At 42.6% G+C, this 20,549-nt stretch overlaps 1 protein-coding gene across 2 annotated transcripts in view; it reads right to left on the bottom strand.

The window, feature by feature from the left end:
• The window catches only part of PRICKLE2 (prickle planar cell polarity protein 2), a 303,043-nt gene that overhangs the window by 276,346 nt on the left and 6,148 nt on the right, over positions 1 to 20,549 (bottom strand). The gene's annotated exons all lie outside the window — the stretch shown is intronic.

The raw sequence follows: 20,549 nt of genomic DNA, 5'->3' as shown, positions 1-20,549 counted from the left end.
ATTTGCCAGGCATGGTAATTAGCATTTATGGAGCAATTTATTTTAATATGTGCCAAGCATTTTTCTAAGTTTATTAACATACTATCTGATTTAATCATCACAAAACTGCATACACCTCGCAGAATCCTCTTGATGGAGTCCTCTAAACGGTTTTGTGAGGCACCATTGTTCTCATACATGGGCAAGGCAGTGAGATCAGCAAAGTTAAGCAGCTTTGTTCCAGCTTTCAGACCAGACAGACCTGGATTTGAATGCTGGTTCTGGTATTTACCAGTAGCATGAGCTGAGCCAAGAGCTGAACTCTGAGACTCAGTTTTACCCTCTGTAAAATGGGAGCTACTTTGTAAGGTTGCTGTGAGGACAGAAGGGATAGTGTACATTAAGTGCACTGCACAGCAGTTGCCACAACATAGGGACCCAGAAAACACCGCTTTCCTTCCCTTTCTTTTACATTTGGTTACTTGCCTTTATTTCTTTGCCTCATGGGAAACGTGGGCCATTTAGCTGGTCAACTATCCTCACCTACTGCCAAATGCAACTGAGGCAAAAATCTGAGACCCTTCTTGCTATCAGGACCTGTATCCAAACTTCACGCCTCAGCGTAAAGAGGAAGTCCCCAATGCAGTACGTATGCCTCCTGTTTATTCTTCCAAATATCTCCCAAGGCATTGTACACGTGCCACTGATGGCAACAAGTAGAAAGGCTGGTGCCCAATCTAGGCCCTGAGACTCAGTTTGGGGAAATTCTTCCAGTTGCATACAGGATCTGTATACTTTTACCTATACAGCTAATACTTCAATAAAAAATTTGTAGAAAGAATTTCCATGCATTCATGTTCCTTGGAATAGTCTTCATTGTATGTCTTTGGGCACCCATACCCCAATCCAAACTCCATGTCCTAAACTACTGCACCCCCCTTATTCTCAGCCTGAGTCCTGTGCCTCCTCCAGCCTTTCCGTTCCATGGGCTTCCCTCCTTGGAGCCCATCCTCAGGCTCCACCATGCCTCTCCCTGTCACAGCCTTGATCTGCCCACCACCCCTGCCCCGGCCCTCCACTGACTGCAGACCCTATGTCACCCACTTTTACTCCTTCCCTGAACCCTACTTAACCTTTCCTGCCTCCAAACCGGGTCTGCATGGACAGTCAATGCCCGGGGTCCTGCCAGCCCTCTCTTGCCCCACCACCTCCCTTGCAATGAGGTGCCCAGCTCCCCATCCCCAGGAACCCCTCTTCCATCCAGCTCAGCAATTTTCCCTCCCTGCCCTTGAGTTCAGCCCTTTCTCTCTCAAACCATGGTCCTCCTCATTTTTACACTTGTCCTTTTCCCCCCTTTCCTGTTTTCTACTCATTTCCTTTCTAAATTATAGCCAACCTTTGCACAACACAGTTTTGAACTGCACAGGATTCTTCTGAACAGAGTATATAGTTTTTTCAATAAATATATTGGAAAAATGTTTGGAAATTTGTAACAATTTGAGAAAACATCTTTTCTCTAGCTAACTTATTGTGAGACTACAGGATATAATATATTTAATATACAAAATATGTGTTAATTGATTATGTTATTAGTAAGTCTTCCGTTCAATAGTGGGCTCTTAGTAAAGTTTTGGGGGAGTTAAAAGTTATACACTGATTTTTGACTGCACAGGGAGTCACTGTTCCTAATCCCCACATTGTTCAAGGGTCAACTGTGTATTCATTTTGATTTTTACAGGTTAATTTTAAGAAAAATATTAAGTGAACAATCACTAATTTTGATAGCCAACTGCTACGGAGTCCTTGTTATATGCCACACCCTGCTCTTAGTGCGCTACCTGCATTAACTTAATCCTCCTGCAACCCCATAAGGTAAGTATTCTTCCAATCCCCATTTTATAGATAAGAAAGCTGACACTGGGGCCTGGAGAGGTTAAATAACTCACCTACAGACATCCAGCTGTCAAGTGGTGGAGCTGCGGTAAGAACCCAGGCAGTCTGAACTTGGAGTCAGGCCTCTTAAGCAGAACCAGTCTACAAAATCCCCTCTCAGAAACAGGAAAGGGGCCTGGAAGTGGCAAAGCCCACAGTGGGGGCACATGGGTGGCTGGCTTGGGGAAGCTCTGTTCTACGAACAACCTTTTGGAAGAAAAAGGAGGAACTTCCAGGCCTGGTCCCTTTCCAAGTGAACCGGCCATGACTCAGGGCAGGTGTCCCCGGGGGGCCCTGCTGATGCGCCGGTTTTACCTTCTTCCCTCTTGAAACACTGATCAGGAAGATGTTGGAGAGGAAACATTCACCGCGCAGTGAAGGAAAAAGGGAGAGAAGCTGAAGGGCACACGTATATGTGTGTGTGCACGCGCACGCATGTGGCGGAACTGTCAGTGGACATGAGCAACAGCAGAAACACATGAAGCTCTGTTCACCTCTGGAGAATCTCCTTTTGACCCCATCCCACAGGCATCAGAGAAAAAGATGCTTCACAAGAAATTTAAGTGAGGGGGACCAGCCTCTGAGTAGCAAATTGCTTCTCTTTGTGAAAAGTAATGTTTGATTTAAAAATAAATACTCCACAGCATGGTTAAGAAAAGCCAAACTCCCCCTAAATCATGAATTCTATGGCATTCCCAGATTTCTAAAGAGAGCCGAGGCAACTACCTGAGGCAGCACCTCCTGGCCCCCCACCGATGCCCCGCTCCCTCCGGGACAAGCGCCAGTCTTCTCGAGCCCCTCTGTGCCTTACACTGCTCTGGGGTATCTGGGAAGCCCATGGGCCCCTTCCCAAAGTCAAATGAGTAAAATAAAATATATCAGGTTATAAAGGAAATAGCTACATTAAAACAGTTATTATAATATGTTTTAATGTGGTAATTTATGTCCCTCATATATGTTAGTACATATGGTATATACAGGTGGCCTCCAAGGCAGTGCAGGGTCAGGTCCAGACCACCAGAAGAAAGAGTATCACCATAAAGTGAGCCAAGTGATCCTTTTCATTTCCCAGTACATATAAAAGTTATGTTTACAATAACTGTAGTCTATTAAGTATGCAACAGCATTATGTCTAAAAACACAATGTACATACCTTAACTAAAAAATCCTTTATTGCTAAAAGAGGCTGACCATCATCTGAGCTGTCATCACTGATCACAGATCACTATAATACATGTAATAGTGAAAAAGTCTGAAATACAATGAGAATTACCAAAGTGACACAGAGACACAAAGTGAGCAAATGTTACTGGAAGACGGTGCCAACAGGTTTGCTTGACACAGGGTTGCCACAAGCCTACAGTTTGCAAAAAATATATCCATGAGGTGCAATAAAGTGAAGCACAATGAAGCAAGGTATGCCTATATATACTACATAACTCAGCATACAGTATATGTTAGAGGGTATCTAACTTGCATAAGTTGTGCAGTTATAAATATATGCTACATATAAGCTATAACTTGCATGACTTAGTATATATGGTAACAGTGCATTTATTAACATATGATAGACAAAGATACAGCAGCAAGTGATAACTCCCATAATTACTAAGCAGCAGCATTTCTAAGTAAATGGCATTTCAAGGTGATTTCCATGACTATTACGTGATGTGAAAACATCTGGGATTTTTATTGGTGACAAAAGCCACGGATATTGCTAATGCAATTACTGTGGCTTGTTGCCTTCATTCAATAATTGAGGGAAATGCTGAAGTTCAAGTAGGGGTTAGTAGAAACAAGGGTGTAATTTTTTTTTCCATTGAAGTTTAGGGGTGCTCCAAATTTTATCCAAGGGCTTCCAAGTTAAGGAATGCTCTTCTAGAAAAATGTGAGGAAAAGGTCAGGACTGAAGCACGGAGGGCCGCTGGTTGATGGGGAGCAAGCAGCCCTGGCCGGGACTTTCCCGCCTTGCTGGGTCTCTAATTATCACAAGTCAGAGTGCCTGTCCTTTTCATACTAAGCTAACTTTTTACACGAAAGGCACTTTCTCTTGGCCATACACTTAGAGAGGGCCTCCCAGGTCAGTGAGCCAGCCAGGGCCATACAAAGCCCCTCTTTCCCAATGGGTTTGCAGTCCGGAGGCTGTTGCTCTGACCGCCCTCCTCACCCTCTTTACTTCTTGCTACATTTTTAACAAATCTTCAAAGTCATTTGTACCTATGGGATGCTGCCAATCGCTCAGTTGAAATCCTCTCATTTTAAATCATAAGCGACTAACAATGTATTGAGGCAAAAAATAAAGACTTGTGAAATCTTTTCAAAAATAAGAGTAGCCCCTTTACAGAAAGAGTTTAATTAACAGAGGCTTAAAATATCTGAGCTATTTTCAGAGCAGAATGTATTGAGTCCAAAGAACACTGGCACAAAGTCCCTAGATCTGGGTTCTGGGCCCTGTTTCAACTGCATACTCCAGTAAGCCAACCTCCTTTGTGTGTCTCTGCTTCCTCATGTATAACATAAAGATAAAATTCTTAAAAAGACAAAAAAAAAATTCAAGAATTTTCCATGTGTCAGACACCATGCCAAATGCCAGTATCTTCCTTACATCAATAAGTTTCCAGTGAGGAAAAAGTAAGAAAAATATTGATATTCCCATTTTACAGATGGGAAACTGAGCAGAGAGAAGCCGAGCGGCGTGCCCAAGTTCACAGAGCTGGCCAGTAAGCACACTGTGAGTCCAGCCTGAGTCCACTGTCAACCCCCCGTGTGCCAGCCCTGCTGCTGGGACACTGATTCCCTCCCTCCCTGTTCAGTCTGATAAAGCTGCGTATGAGAAAGTGTCTCGCCAGCTCTAAGTGACTCTGCGTAACGGATTTCATTTCTTATGGATGGCAGTCTGGGCACCTCCGTGCCTTACTCTTTAACAACCCCATCCAGTCTGTCCAGCGCTGCCCAGCTCTGAACATGCTGAGCTCAGAGGCAACGTGTGCCCAGGCAACGCGCTACCACTGAGGGTGAAGGAAGCCAGTGCCCATGAGGACAAGCAGGAAAACAGAGACACCCACAAGCAACCTCAGATGTTCACAGTGGGAATCCAGATTCCTGAATAAAATGTCTTCAGTCCTCACTGGGATCATTACCTATTTATGTCGTTGCCCACATATGGCTGCAGGGAATAGAGGTCAAGGCTGTACTCCCAAGAGCACCTCCACTTACTTTTCTATCTTTGAAGGCAAGAAAGTTTACAACTCCCACTTATTTAGGCTCTGTTTATTCATTTATTTCAAACAGACATGATTCTTGGTGTTGGTGTTAGAACTGCTGTCCCACCACAACAGTTTAGCATCAGACTCCTTCAGAGCAGGTCTCCCGACGTCACCTCCATCACGGAACTGCCTTGAAGCCAGAGGCAAGCATGGAGTGGGTTTCCTGTAACCTCCCCAAAACCCTGATTTAATTTTCCTGGACCATGGGACTTCAGACTGGAAAGACCTTGGCTCCCACCAACTATCTACTGAGCACCTACTACATGCCAGACACTGTGGTAGGCCCTGATGGACCAGCAGACTCGAGCCCTGCCCATGTTGGGACAAGGGGAGCTATGGTCAGAGAAGTGTTCTGAGAAGGTGACATTTCGACTGAGATGGACGGTGAGATGAGAGGCAGGCAGCCAGTGCGGGGGTTCGTGAGGACAGACATGCCAGCCAGAGGAAGCCACAGGTGCAAAGGACTATGGGGACATCCAACAAAACCAAGAATGGGCAAGGATGAGAACAAGAAGAACCTTTTCTGCTGAGAAAGTATAAAACGACACAGACCTCTTTAGAAAACAAAATATCCTTGTCTGGTGAATTCCCAGGTACACACACCCCTGGCATGGCCAGGCCACTCCTGGGTACATGCTCCAGAAGCTCTTGCACATTCATCCCAAAAGAACAACGCAGAAGCAAAATGCTATCAGGCAAAACGAGTAAGCAAGGCAAGGACCCAGTGAACTCCTCCTCGAGAGAACAGTGACCTCTGACGGGGAGGAGGGTGGGATGAGAAACACAGTAACAAAGCTCTTCTCTCCAAAGCCAGGTGGTAGGCTCGTGGGCATCCATTGTGCCACTATTGTTTAAACCTTATACATATTTTATCAATATTTTTGTATCCACTCAATATTTTATAAGAACTACTTCTTTGTTTCTGAGGGCTGTCTTGCAAAACAGATCAGAGAGCTGAAAGGTGGAGGCAGGGAGATCTGTAGGACACAAGCGCCCATTTAATCTGCGATTTCCAAACTGGGTCCAAGGTTTAACCTAAAGAAACATTTCTGGAGAGTGAGATGGAAAGAATGAGGGAGAGGGGTTTTATTCCCAAATTCACTTAGTCCCTTGGCTTTTACAGAGCCGTAGATCAACACCTAGAGATGAGATGGAAAAGTGAGGGGCAAAACAGACCAGTACCGACATTGTTAACACCAAGCCCTTTGCCTCTTTCTACCCAACCTTGTGGTTGAAGGCGGACTCACCCTCCGAGACACCTACGTTCAGGACCGTGGGCGTCAGTAGCAGCTGAATGCGGACAGCATGTGGGCCCCTATCTGCAATAAGGACGGTGTGGCTGATTCCCATGGAGACTCTACTCAGGATAAAATTATTTAACAACTCCTGCCTTAGTACAAGAAGGTTAAATCCCACTCAGTGGTTTAGCATAAACTTGAGGTTGGCAAATCAAAGCAATGAATAAAAATTACATTCTAGTTATGTATATTTTAACAAAACATAGAAATTTAACTGGCAATCCCAAAAGTGTTGAAATGCTTAGCCATTTAAAATGAGTTTTCTACCCTCAAACACACTGATGGTTCTAAGCATCTTTGGAAACCATTTTTTTCCCCTTTTAGCATTATTCATCTAAGTAAAATGCACATACCCTTTGATTCAGAGCTTCTACTTCTAGGAATTTATCCTGTAGATATTTTCACACATAAAGGCAGTGATGATTTACAGATAAGGACGTCTGCTGAACCACCATTTGCAACAACCAGCAATTGTAAAAATCATAAATGCTCATCAGTGGAGAACTGGTAAAAATCAATGATACAGCTCTATAATGGAATAATACATGGCATTTTTTAAAAGGATATTTATATATACTATATTCAATGCTCTCCAAAATCTATTGTTAAGTGACAAAGAGTAAGAATATATGGCATGTCACCATTTGTGTTAAAAGCAATGTGTGCATAGATATACACACATATATATTCATATTGACATATGTAGAATATATATGCATACCCACATATCTGTATATGCATTAAGGAAGACCATACAACTAATTTAGAAATTTATGATTTCATTTTTACTGTATTATATGGCATGTAAATGCCAAGCAGGCACACAATGTATTTTCTTGAATGAATAAATTCCCTCTAAGCTTTTTATAAGTCAATTTCCTCTTACTTGTGAACACTTGACTCCAAAATATTGTCTGACTTTTTTTCTCAGACATTTTTTTAAACCACTTAACACTCTTCTCTGGTAATTTAGGGGAACTCTCATCAGGAATAACCATCAGAAGGGTCACTCCAGCTTAAAGACTTTCACACAAAACTACTCTGGGATCCAACCAACAAGACAGACTTTCCAGCACGGAAAGTTCTTGGATGGTGATTATTTAATTAGGAGGTTAAAAAGGCACATGCGGTTTTCCGTTCACACAAAGGCAGTACGGTTCTGCCCGTTGCCCACACTCACACACAGTAGCCCTGTGGCATACTTCCCCACGCATGTAATGTGAACCAATCCCTCCAATCCCTCAGCTGAGTCTGCTGGTAAAATGATAGGGGCTATCCAAGGGGTTAACAGGATTCCGTCATTCTACACCCTTTAATCCTAAAATAAGCAGTTCTAAATGCATTCCAAACAGCATATGCACTTTCTCAGCGGGTGAGATCAGTGCTATATGATGACATTCCTGAAATGTTCCAGGTTATTCCTCGATAAATAACGGCACAGATTCACAGGGAAGTTGAATCATAGGGGGAAAATACTCTCTTTAATACCTATTAAAACCACATGTAATTCAATTTACTCTAATGACTTATGAAAAGTCAAGGTTTCAGATAATGTTGTAACTGCCTCAGCACAGTATATTCTGGAACGGCACACTTCTTAGCAAGCTCTCCTAAAATTAAAAGAACGAGTTTGGATTATCGGCCACTGAGAACAGAATATCCAATTGCTAGAAAGGACAGTTCTAATAAATCTGTTGAAGTAGTCAAAATTAATTCTTGACCCTTGGGCAGCAGCTGCTATAATAGAGCCTCTTATCCAACATTATCAACAGTTGCAATTGGGGTGAAATTTGGCTGTGCATGACTAAAAAGCCAAAGTAATACTGACTTAAACAAGATAGAAATTAATTTCTCTCCCATATAAATGCAGTCTAGAATTACGCAGCCCAAGGCTGCAACAGTCTCTCTGTGGTTATCAGAGACACAGGCACTGCCTGCCTTGTTCTGCTTTCCTCACACAGGGCCTTTCCCTCATGGTCCAGTTTAGTTGCCTGAAGTCCAACTACCACATCCACATACCAGTGGACAGGAAGCAAGGGCACATGCTTTCCCTTGAAAAGCACTCCCAGAAGTTGTACTTAATATTTCCACTTCTATGCCTTTGGCTAGAACTTAGCCAAATGACAACCCCTAGGACCAAGGAGAGCTGGGAGGCTAGGACATACTGCCTTGACTCTCAGGATTTGCGGCAGATATTATTTTGAAGGCCATTTCTAAGGAATAAGTAGACAATGGATGTAGGGAGAACCAGTAGTGTCTATCACATTGAAGAATCACAAAATGATGAGATATATGTGTATGTGTGGGTATATATATATATACCCATTTTTTTTCTTCAAATACATAACCATATATTTATTTGTAGTGAGAGAGGGGATTTTGCATGTGGGTCTGCAGATCAGAGTACCTTATATTTCATGCATGAAACACACTGTAATGCATCTTCTTCAATTCCAGGTCAGGATATTTTTAGAGTGGTGGTAGAACTTAAAGAGATATTATCAAAAAATCTAGTTCCTCTTACAAATTCTGCCTCATTCCCAATCTTTCATATTTATTTTGCCCAAAAACTGAGGCAACTGTTTTGAGTATTCATTATCGATTCATTTCCAAGCATTCAGTTTAGTTTTCATAGAATTAACAAATCCTCTTTCTTTTTGCATTCATATTTCATGGGCTCATGAAAATAACTTATGTAATAACAATAGCAGGTAAAACTGACAAAAATAGGTGTGAGGACAAATTCACTCTTGCTAAATATATACCTTCCACAACACAACAAGAAGATCAGAAGGGTGATGAGCTCTTAAAGAGGGACCTACTAACCGGGTGCTTTACAAAGGGATGAACATTTTTGGTTTATCCAGCAAGGGGATTGAGAACTTAGGTTTCTTCTTGTCCAAGTCTCAGTTGGTTATTCCATCAGGAAAACACCAGTAATGCTGTCACTGTGTGTTAATGATGATGCGCCCTTCAGGAGCTATAATCTCCCTCAATACAAAGAGGAGGGAAACGGAGGTCCGGAGGAGTTACTTTCCAAACACTGGACATGAGCTATGCGCTTCCCAAAGGCATCTGCTGCTTGCAACACTTTCGTCGGCGTTTCGAGGTGAGACTGCCACTGGCCTTTGGGGCAGGACTGCCTTCATCCTGATGGCAGCGTCTCAAAGACCGCAGAATGCTTACCCTCCCTGCTCCCAGCCCACGACACACCAGCAGCAGCACTCCCAAGTTCATTTTGACAAGAAAGACAAATTCACCCCATGAGCAGCAACAGAGGGGATTTGGGGGTGTTGTAGTTTTATAGTTGTTTTCCTGTCATTACTTGGATCACACTATCACAGCTATGGATCTTGGTTATATCCATGGACAATTTCAAATCCTGAGGAAAGAGGTCTTTCAGTCTTCTTGAGAGAAGGGAACAAAGCTTAGCCCAAAACACAAGAAGATGGATACCATTTTCATAATCCCTCCCTCACAGGAAAAGTGATGCCATAATTCATGAAACATAGACTTTGCCCTTCTGCACAAAGACAGCTACTTGGAGGAGAACCAAGATGGCAGCATGAGTAGAGCAGCGGAAATCTCCTCCCAAAACCATATATATTTTTGAAAATACGAGAATACAACTAATCCTAAAAGAGAGACCAGAAGACACAGGACAACAGCCAGACCACATCCACACCTGAGAGAACCCAGCATCTCGCAAAGGGGGTGAGATACAAGCCCCGGCCCAGCGGGACCCGGGCGCCCCTCACCCCAGCTCCTGGCGGGAGGAGAGGAGTCGGAGCGGGAGGGAGAGGGAGCCCAGGACTGCTGAACACCCAGCCCCAGCCATCCGGGCCAGAGCGCAGACACAGTGCATGCGTGGGGTGCTGGAAACTAGGGAAACAGGACAGTAAGACCTGTGAGCGGGTCCCCGCAGCCGGTGCCCCGGGGACAAAGAAAAGCGAGTGCTTTTTGACAGTCTTAAAGGGACAGGGACCCCACAGCCGGACGGAAGTGCCCCAGAGCACACAGCCCAGCAGCTGGGAATCACGGGGAATTCTGGGCACCCAAACCCCTGCAGCGCAGCTCGGAGGCCCCTCACCGCGATAAACAGCCTCCCCACCCCTCCAATGTGGCTCCACCATATTGGAGCAGCAGCCTGAGGCAGGCCACGCCCACAGCAACTGCAGAGCTAAATAAACTCCACAGCTGCCGGGCAAGATCAGAAGCCCCGTCTGCATGCAGCTGCCCAGCACAGGCCGCTAGAGGCCGCTGTTCTCCCAGGAGAGGAAGGCCACAAACTGGCAAGAAGGGACTTTCTCTTACCAACACACGCGCCAGCTCCCCACAAATATATACATCGCCATGAAAAGGCAGAAGAAATTGATACAGACCAAGATCACAGAGGCAAACCCTGAGAAGGAGACAGACCTAACCAGTCTTCCTGAAAAAGAATTCAAAATAAAGCTCATAACCATGCTGATGGAGCCGCAGAGAAATATGCAAGAGCTAAGGGATGATGTCCGGAAGGAGATTACAGAAATGAAACAATCTCTGGAAGGATTTATAAACAGAATGGATAGGATGCAAGAGGCCATTGATGGAATAGAAGCCAGAGAACAGGAAGGCATAGAAGCTGATGCAGAGAGAGATAAAAGGATCTCCAGGAATGAAACAATATTAAGATAACTGTGTGACCAATCCAAAAGGAACAATATCCGCATTATAGGGGTACCAGAAGAAGAAGAGAGAGAGAAAGGGAAAGGGTATTTGAAGAAATAATTGCTGAAAACTTCCCCAAACTGGGGGAGGAAATAATCTAGCAGACCATGGAAGTGTACAGAACTCCCAACAGAAAGGACCCAAGGAGGACAACACCAAGACACATAATAATTAAAATGGCAAAGATCAAGGACAAGGACAGAGTTTTAAAGATAGCTAGAGAGAGGAAAAAGGTCGCCTACAAAGGAAAACCCATCAAGCTATCATCAGACTTCTCGACAGAAACCTTACAGGCCAGAAGAGAATGGCATGATATATTTAATGCAATGAAAGAGAAGGGCCTTGAACCAAGAATACTGTATCCAGCATGACTATCATTTAAATATGAATGAGGGATTAAACAATTCCCAGACAAGCAAAAGTTGAGGGAATTTGCCTCCCACAAACCACCTCTACAGGGCATCTTACAGGGACTGCTCTAGATGGGAGCACTCCTAAGACTAAATAGATGTCACCAGAGAAAATAAAATCACAGCAAAGAAAGCAGACCAACCAAATACTAACTAAAGGCAAAAAATAAAATCAACTACCCACAAAAGCAGTTAAAGGAAGCACAAAAGAGCATAGAATTAAACAACCAACATATAAAGAATGGAGGAGGAGGAATAAGAAGGGAGAAAAATAAAGAATGACCAGACAATGTTTAAAATAGCTCAATAAGCAAGTTAAGTTAGACAGTAAGATACTGAAGAAGCTAACCTTGAACCTTTGGCAACCACGAATCTAAAGCCTGCAATGGCAATAAGTACATATCTTTCAATAATCTCCCTAAATGTAAATGGAGTGAATGCACCAATCAAAAGACACAGAATAATAGAATGGATAAAAAAGCAAGACCCATCTCTACGCTGCTTACAAGAGACTCACCTCAAACCCAAAGACTATAGGAACAAAACAGCAGCAGAATCACAGAACCTAAGAATGGACTAACAGTTACCAAAGGGAAAGGGACTGGGAAGAAAGTGAGGGAAGGGAAGGATAAGTGGGGGGGAAGAAAGGGGGCATTACGATTAGCATGTATAATGTGAGGGGGGGGCATGGGGAGGGCTGTGCAACACAGAGAAGACAAGTAGTGATTCTACAGCATCTTACTATGCTGATGGACAGTGACTGTAATGGGGTTTGTGGGGGGGATTTGGTGAAGGGGGGACCCTAGTAAACATATTATTCTTCATGTAATTATAGATTAATGACAACAAAATTAATTAAAAAATAAAAATAAAAATAAATAAAATAAATAAATTATAAAAATTAAAATTAAAAAAAGACAGCTACTTGTATTGGACTCACAAATAAGCAGAAATATTAGAAATGGTGACATCACTAAGAAAACAAATGGTACCTCCTCATACATCTGCCTGATGGGATCCTCCGTCCAGTTCCCTAATGAGCTGTTGCATGTTTTTCTTATTCATTAGAACTGTCTTCATATTTTAAAAAATCAGACCTCTGTATATCATACATGTTCCAAATAATGTTCTTGATTTGCTTTTTGACAATTTTTAAGTTATTTATGTCAAAATAATCCCTCTTCCGTTCTGACTTCATATTGTCCGTCCATTTACTCACTCATCTGACAAATCCTGCTGGGAGTTCTGCTATGCACCAGGCATTTTTCTGGGTGTTGGAAACTGGACAAAAGGGGCATGGGAGAAAATACCTTCATGAAGTTTGAATTCTGGTGTGGGCGAAGATGATTAATTCTAGGAAAGAATGAAAGCCAGACAATTAATTACAAATATAACGTCAGGTAGTGTGATAGATACTCCGAAAAATCCCAAGAGAAAAGAAGAGAAAAGGGAGGCACTGAAGCACTACTTAGGAGGGCCAGGGCACTGTGCTCTAAGGGACGCCATTGGCAGAGGGGCCTGGAAAGAAGTGGGGAAGCAAACCTTATGGAAGCCTGGGGAGGTGCTGAGGGAGGTCCCAGCAAGAGTGAATGCCCTGAGGTGGGAACATGCCTGCTGGTGTTTGGGGACCACTCAGGTGCACACTGTGGCTAGAGGGAGAGAATGAGGGAGAGAATAAGGAAGGGAAAATACTGAATTTAGATAGACTTTTTTACTTTCCAAATTCGTCCATCATAATTTGTAAAAGCATCTATCCATAATATAAATTTGTAAAAGCATCAGAGACCAAGTTTGTAAAAGCATCCATCCATAATAAAAGTTAAATGTTTTTAAAATTTTTAAGTTTTGGCTTAATCTGTTTTAGTCCAAACAGAAAACGACTTATCCCACATTTTGCTGAATCTTTCCCACATGCTTTTAAACGTCCCCTTTATCATGCACCGCTGTGCCACAGAGAGTCCATCTAGTTTTGGAGGTGGGACAGTCTGTCACAGGGACCTAGTCCTGCTCCAGTACAGTTCCATTTCTGTAGCCTTAAAACGTAATTATACTGTCTGGTGGGTCTAGAGCTGCTCATTAATCTTCAGTCATCTTCACAGATTCCAGACTTTGGCTAGTTCCACTATCTAGCTGATCAAGAGCTTAAAAACCACTTTACTAAATCCGACAGCCTCCAAGTGATAGGAAGAGGAGGTCACCAAGGATACACCAAGGTTTAAGTTGGGGGTGGACTCTGTCTCCTATCTAAACTCCTGTTCCTCGGCATCAGTGCCCATCACTGAACAGCAAGCTACTTTGTGGTAAGTCTGTAGACTGCTAAACTGGCCACTCACTTAAATCATGTTTATCCAATGGAGGGCTGGGGCTCTGGGAGCAACCAGGAGCTCTCAAACTCTGTTCCGGGGACGAGGAGCAGCAAGTGATTTATTAGATGGAAATTTTAAGCACCAACTGAGAGCTAATGAATGAGAAACTCAGCAGGGGAGGAGAGCAGCTCTTCCACTGTACAGAATCTGTAAGATCCTCATGGAGCCAGGAAATAATATGGTGTTTAAGAGCCCAAACTATAGAGCCCTAACATTGAGCCTTTCGGTACTGACTAGCTGTATGACCTTGGCAAAGTAACTTAAACTTTCAATACCTCCATTTCCTCATGAAACCAATGTGGACTATGATGTCTATCTTACAAATGATTTCAGGAACTAATTAATACAGAAATGTGCTTAGAATATTCTTGGCACATTGTAAATGTCTAGTTAATGATAGCTAATTTGATGGTGATGATGAAAAAAATCCTGATTTGCTTTCATTTTATTTCAGGCAGTCTATTTTGAAAAGCAGAAATCGGGAAATATGAAAGTACAATTAATGTACTTTTCCTGGCTGTGTTTACAGAAAAGAGCAGGCAGAGTGAGAAGTGAACTCTGGCAGGTCTATGTGGAGATGGGACCTATTTCTAGGATTATGAAGAATTCACTTCTCTAAGGACGCCCATTTTTCCCCCCTTTGAAAGTGAATCAATTATTTAACCTAGACATTAATTACAAGGCCCCAAGGCCAAAAGCTCTTCCCACAAAGAACCATCCACACACACTACCAGTTCATTTCCTATACGTCTCCCTGGCAAGGCCCTACTGAAGCTGACAGAAGATGGATGGACTGCACAGGGTGGCCTGGGGGTCAAGTGATTCAGACTGCTGAATTCATCAATATGGGCAGCAAATCCCATCCCAGAATGCCCGCCACTAACACATGTACAATTCCCTCCTGTTGCAAGCTTTTAACTGCGCCTAGAAAAGACAAGTAGAGCCTATTCCCCACAAAAGTGCCCCAGAGTCAAAGCCCAGCCCTCCCACACCACTGCAATTTTACAATTTACACATTTATAAAGCCCTTGTCGGGCATACCGCTTAGGAACATAAAACTATGTGTTGTATTACCATAATTACAATAATGGGGTGAACAGTGGTCCCCCAAAAGATACATCCACCTGGACTCTGTAAATGCAGTTGCATTTGGAAAGTGTCTTTGCAGATGTAATTAAATTAAGGACCTTGAGATGAGCTTGGCCAGGATGAGCGTGGACCCAAATCTAACAAGTCCTTGTACAGAAGGGAAAGGGACAGAGATGCACAGGGGGACGCCAGGGAATGGCAGAGGCCGAGATGCAGGGAGGATTGTGTGAGCCAGGAATGCCAGGGACCGGCATGAGCCCCCCAAAGCGAAGACAAAGGCATCGAATGGATTCCCCCTCAGAGCCTGCAGAGGGAACCTGCTGACACCCTGCTTTTGAACTTTGAGTCTTCAGAACTGAAAGATAATACATTTTTATATTTCTGTTACTTCAAGCTACCCAGTTGTAGTCATTTGTTTTGTATTAGCTCTAGAAAGCTACTACAACTATGTAAAACTCCACATACAGAAATCAGGCCTGAAGGAAATCACACTCTAGCGCCAAGAGTATTCCTCTTTGGGTGGTGAAGTGATGCTATTTTTTTTTTTTTTAATAAATCATTTGACTTTCTTCTATTTTCTAAGTCATCTACATCACACATTTGTCACCCAACAGTTTGGCCAAAATAATTTAAGAAATAAAGCTGCTTTCAGAGAAGACAAGTAGTGACTCTATAGCATCTTATTTTGCTGACAGACAGTGACTGCAATGAGGTGTTGGGGGGACTTGATAACTGGGGTGAATGTAGTAACCACAATGTTGCTCATGTAAAACCTTCTAAAGACTGTGTATCAATGATACCTTAATTTAAAAAAAGAAAGAAAGAAAGCTGCTTTAACATGCTGTTATCACCAGGATTTTGAAAATCGAAAAACATTGTCCAAAATCCTCAGCAGTTGGACACATCTATTAAATTGTTCCACCTCCCAGAATCCAGGAAAACATATTTATGGGTCCTTCCTTGTGGTTTCAAATATTCCAGACCCAAGAGGTTGGAGACATTTCCTAGTTATCTACTGTCTCCAAATTCTTGGCTTCAGAAAGATGAGAGGAGACCATCGCTGTGATTCTCAAACAACTCAGTAAGTCACCGAAGAAGCTCCGAAGACCGAGTCATCAAGGATGGAAATGACAGGCACGCTCCTGGGTGCCTGACTGCAGAACAAAAGAAAGAGAAATTGTATTATCAGAGTAATTTCATAGTGTCGTCGAAGGAAGAAAACACCTGCATTTTTTAACAAGTGCCCTGGAGGCCTAATTCCTCAGCATTCCAACTTGGAGGGCCTGCTCAGGATGTTACATGTACCCTTAATGAGCCAGTATTTAAGAACTGTCAGAGCAGTTTCTGCATCACCGAGCAGTTTACCAAACATAAAATCAAACAATGCGCTCATTAAATGCCTTCCAACAGCCAGCTGTGCTCCTGCTTGTGTTGTGGCAGGACTGGTAAAGCATGGAGAGCGTACACTGCGAAGCATAGGTCCAAAGACTGGATAATGGTGATCTTACTCAGTTTGAGCTTGTTGACTTGAACTTGGTTGCTGAAGGGATGCACTCTCAGCTCCCTCTCAACTGATCCCTTTGCTGGACTTTTCCTCAAGGAAACAAGCATTTCTGAAACTCTCCCTCTCACAAACTCCCCAGACTGTCCAGTTTAACACCAAAGCTGTAAACAAGCTGAATGGAGCTCCCTTCATGTACGCAGACCTGATTAGAAAACTGCCAGTGGCCTCCTACCAGAAATCGCATTGTAATGACTCGATTTCTCATGATTCCCCAATAAGCTCGACACCACACCTGCTAATTTCATAGGAGTTTCACCTCTAAATCCCCAGTGTCATACAAACCAAGTAGCCCAGGGCTCTTCTCATACATTTTTTTTTCATTATAGACAACAGTTGATCTCAACCCAGGCCTATTTCTCAACTGAAAATATAAGACTGTTTTCTGCCAGGGTATATTGTTCACATAGCCCAGGTAAGTCAAAATGCCAGCACTAAGCACTCTTTCTTGGTTAAAAAACTTGTGATCTCAACCCCTTAGACCTGGATTCAAATCCTGATTCTACTACTTTTTTATCACCCACGTGACCTAGGACACATTACCTAACCTCCCTGGGCCTCAGTTTCCTTTTATTTTGAAACTAAGAGATAACACACTTGCCTCAGAAATATTCTGAGGATGACATGAGGTGATACATGAAAGAAGCCAAACACAAAGCAGGTCCTAAGTGATGTTAGCTCCACCCCCAGAGCATCTCTCAGGAAGGATTTAGCTGCTTAGGTGACCTGCTTGGCACAGCTGTCCCTGCCAAGTGGCAAATTTATTCCAATCCTTCATTCATACAATCCTGCCAGTTGTGTATATTCACTCACGTGCTTCTTTGAATCAGTCACAAAATCAGATGTCTTAGAGCAGCCAGCCAGGAATGGAAAAGACTAAGACAAGCCAGGGGTAAAACAATAGGGAATGGTGGGGACTGTGAAAAATTTGATCACGTATTCTGTCTAAAAGGAAGGTAGGAATTTAAGCTCAGAATTGCCAGAAATTTTCATTATTCCAGAGAAAACCCCAAATCTGAACTTTTACACAAAATAGCAACTGTTGGCAACTAATTAAAATTTTGAATCCTGTATCCTTGTCAACAACACATAAGCAGGCACAGGCTGGGTCATATTTCAGGAGTTCCAGGGTACAATCTTGGGTTAAAATATTGTATAAATATGCCTTAGAAAAGGGAACTTCTGCTTAAGGACTAGTAATCATGTAAATGGAAGTGTTCAGTATGGCACACCAGAAAACACAAAAACTCATAGTTACTAATCTGTTTACTCACGCCTGCCTAAGCATTGCCTTGATGATGAGTGTTTTTTGTCTTGGACATGAATTTTCATGGTGCAGGAGGTGGGTGCAAGGTACAAAGGCAGCCTTTCTTAATATACAGGCCCCAGGGGCAGGATTTAAATGTCTTCCTGTTATAGTTAGTAAATAGTTTTTACAATATCTTATGAACATTTCACTTAAGCAAAGAAATTTAAGGTCAGAGGATCCAATTCTACTACACTCCATTTCATCTGAGCTATATATGTCCCCAGGTGAGTGTGTGATGGGTAACATGAATCTGGTATGCCATCAGAAAGTCTCATTCCTTTAGAACCTAAACTCCCACATAAGTGGGGAGAAGGCTCTACACTCTTCTGAGTTGAGCCTGTAAGTCAAGAATTATTACCCCGTTTTAAGAAATTAAGGGCTGCAGATCATGGTGGGGATGTGAGACTTATTCTCTGTCACCTACAATTTCCAGGGCCATAAACCCAGGTCTTCTTATTCCTTCTCCAATCCTATTTCCAGCAGACCTTGCAACCACAAACATACATGCATCCCATGGTACACACCATGCATAAGGAGAACCTTATGTGTATTATCCCATTCAATCCTCACAACTTCTTAAGATAACCTCATAACAGTAAATTATTATTCCCATTTTTCAGAAAAGACAACCAAGAAAGGCTCAGAAAGCTGAAGTCACTTATCCCAAGGTTACTCAGCCAGGAGAGGCACAACCAAGACTACGATCCCAGCAAAATGCCTTCAGAATGTGTGTCTCTCTAATCACTCAGCTTTGATGCTCCCACATACAAGCTTCAGGGCAGTTTTTACAGCACTGCCTAGAAATACACATTTCTCCCCAGAGATCACTCCCTACGGCTCTCCCATACACAAGGTAGACAGGAACCTTTGATTGTCAAAATGCTCAGTGGTCTGGGAAGCATTCCTTTAGGGAATGCTCCCTCTGTCCACAGGGAATTCCCTCTGGGGTACTCATTAACCACAGAGTTAAAGGATAACCTTCCAGCTTTTTGAACCAAGAGACCGCAATATAGCACACTTACCAGATTCTCGCTCATCCCACCAGCCTTAACCAACACAAGCCTAAGGATGAATGACAACCTTTCAATAGACCATGGGTGTCACTTGTGGGATTCAAGACAAATAAAAGGTACTTTGAAAAAAAGATAACTGACATGGATGCTCTGTATTTTCTCCCTATTCATCAAGTACAAATTATTACTTGGGGTGATTAAACAAGGATGAATTTCAATGTTGCTACAGAAGCTGACATGTTTCAAAGTTTCAGCCCAAAAGACACATTTTTTTTTAAAAGAGTAGCAGTGTTAAGTTGGCACCATTTTTTTTGCAGGACAATTCAACAAGTTCCACATAAGCATGCTGTAGCATAAGAAAAGCTGCTGTCACATAGCGTATGCTAAGGACAACAGAAAACAATGAAAGTTGGCCATAAACAGAAAAAATTTAATTCGATAACCCATACACTGGATTTTAAAAAATTTTTATTAAGGTATAATTGATATACACTCTTATGAAGGTTTCACACGAAAAAACAATGTGGTTACTACATTTACCCATATTATCAAGTCCCCACCCACACCCCACTGCAGTCACTGTCCATCAGTGTAGTAAGATGCCATAGACTCACTATGTCCCTTCTCTGTTGCTACACTGTTCCCCCCATGATCCCCCACATACACTGGATTGTAAAAGGCAATAAACATGAGATCTTTTTCCCTCACTATACTGACATGTAAAGATTTCTAAAAAGTATTTCTAAGTATGAAAAAGCCATAGAAGACCACATATAGAACGTATATTTTCTATAAAATCTCGGTAATAACAATTTGAATAAATCTGAGACAATACACACCAAGCCATAAACAATGTTTTTCTCTAGCTGTGGGGTCAGCAGGCTGTTTGGGTACAAAGTCAATAGAAAATACATTCAGTTTTGTGGACCATGAGGGCTGTCTCAACTGTTCAATACTGCTACTGCAAAAGCAACCACAGATGATACTGAATGAATGGGAATCCCTGTGTCTAAACTTATTTTTTGTGGACTTTGAAATTTAAATTTCGGTCAAGTTTAATGTGCCACAAAACATTATTCTTCTTTTCATTCTGCTCCCCATCACTTAAAAATGTAAAAAACATTCTAGCTGGTAGGCTGTACAAAAACCGGTCACAGGCTGACTCTAGTTTGCTGACTCCTGTTCTAAAAGGTATAATTAATGGTTTTGCCTTCTATGCTATGTATGTTTTATGTGCATGGTGTATGATTTTTCAATTTTTTACAATATCCATGTCTTATTTCAAAATCAGAGACAACAGTGCAGATGTATTGGGGTGGACTGGTATGTTTCCTCCAGAGAAAAAGTTTTCAGCATTGTCAGGAATATTTATCAAATGCCAATGACATAAGGTGAGCCAACCAGCAACCTTCTGCACTGCCAAGTATCTTTCCCTACCTTGAGGATTCCAGGCATAAGTCTCACTCACTCCCATACACACACCCGGTCTCCTGGTTTTCGCTTTTCTTGGCACATCAGTTGACTGAGACATTTTTCCTCCCAACCAAAATGACTGGTGAGAACCCATTTCTTAGCCAAATTACAATCCACTAAAGGAAACCATGCCGGCATCTCCC

This window comes from Manis pentadactyla, chromosome 1 (genome assembly GCF_030020395.1).
Source record: "Manis pentadactyla isolate mManPen7 chromosome 1, mManPen7.hap1, whole genome shotgun sequence".
Taxonomy (NCBI): Eukaryota; Metazoa; Chordata; class Mammalia; order Pholidota; family Manidae; genus Manis; species Manis pentadactyla.
The sequence above is the reverse complement of the archived record's forward strand: the minus strand, read 5'-3'. Positions and strand labels throughout refer to the sequence as shown.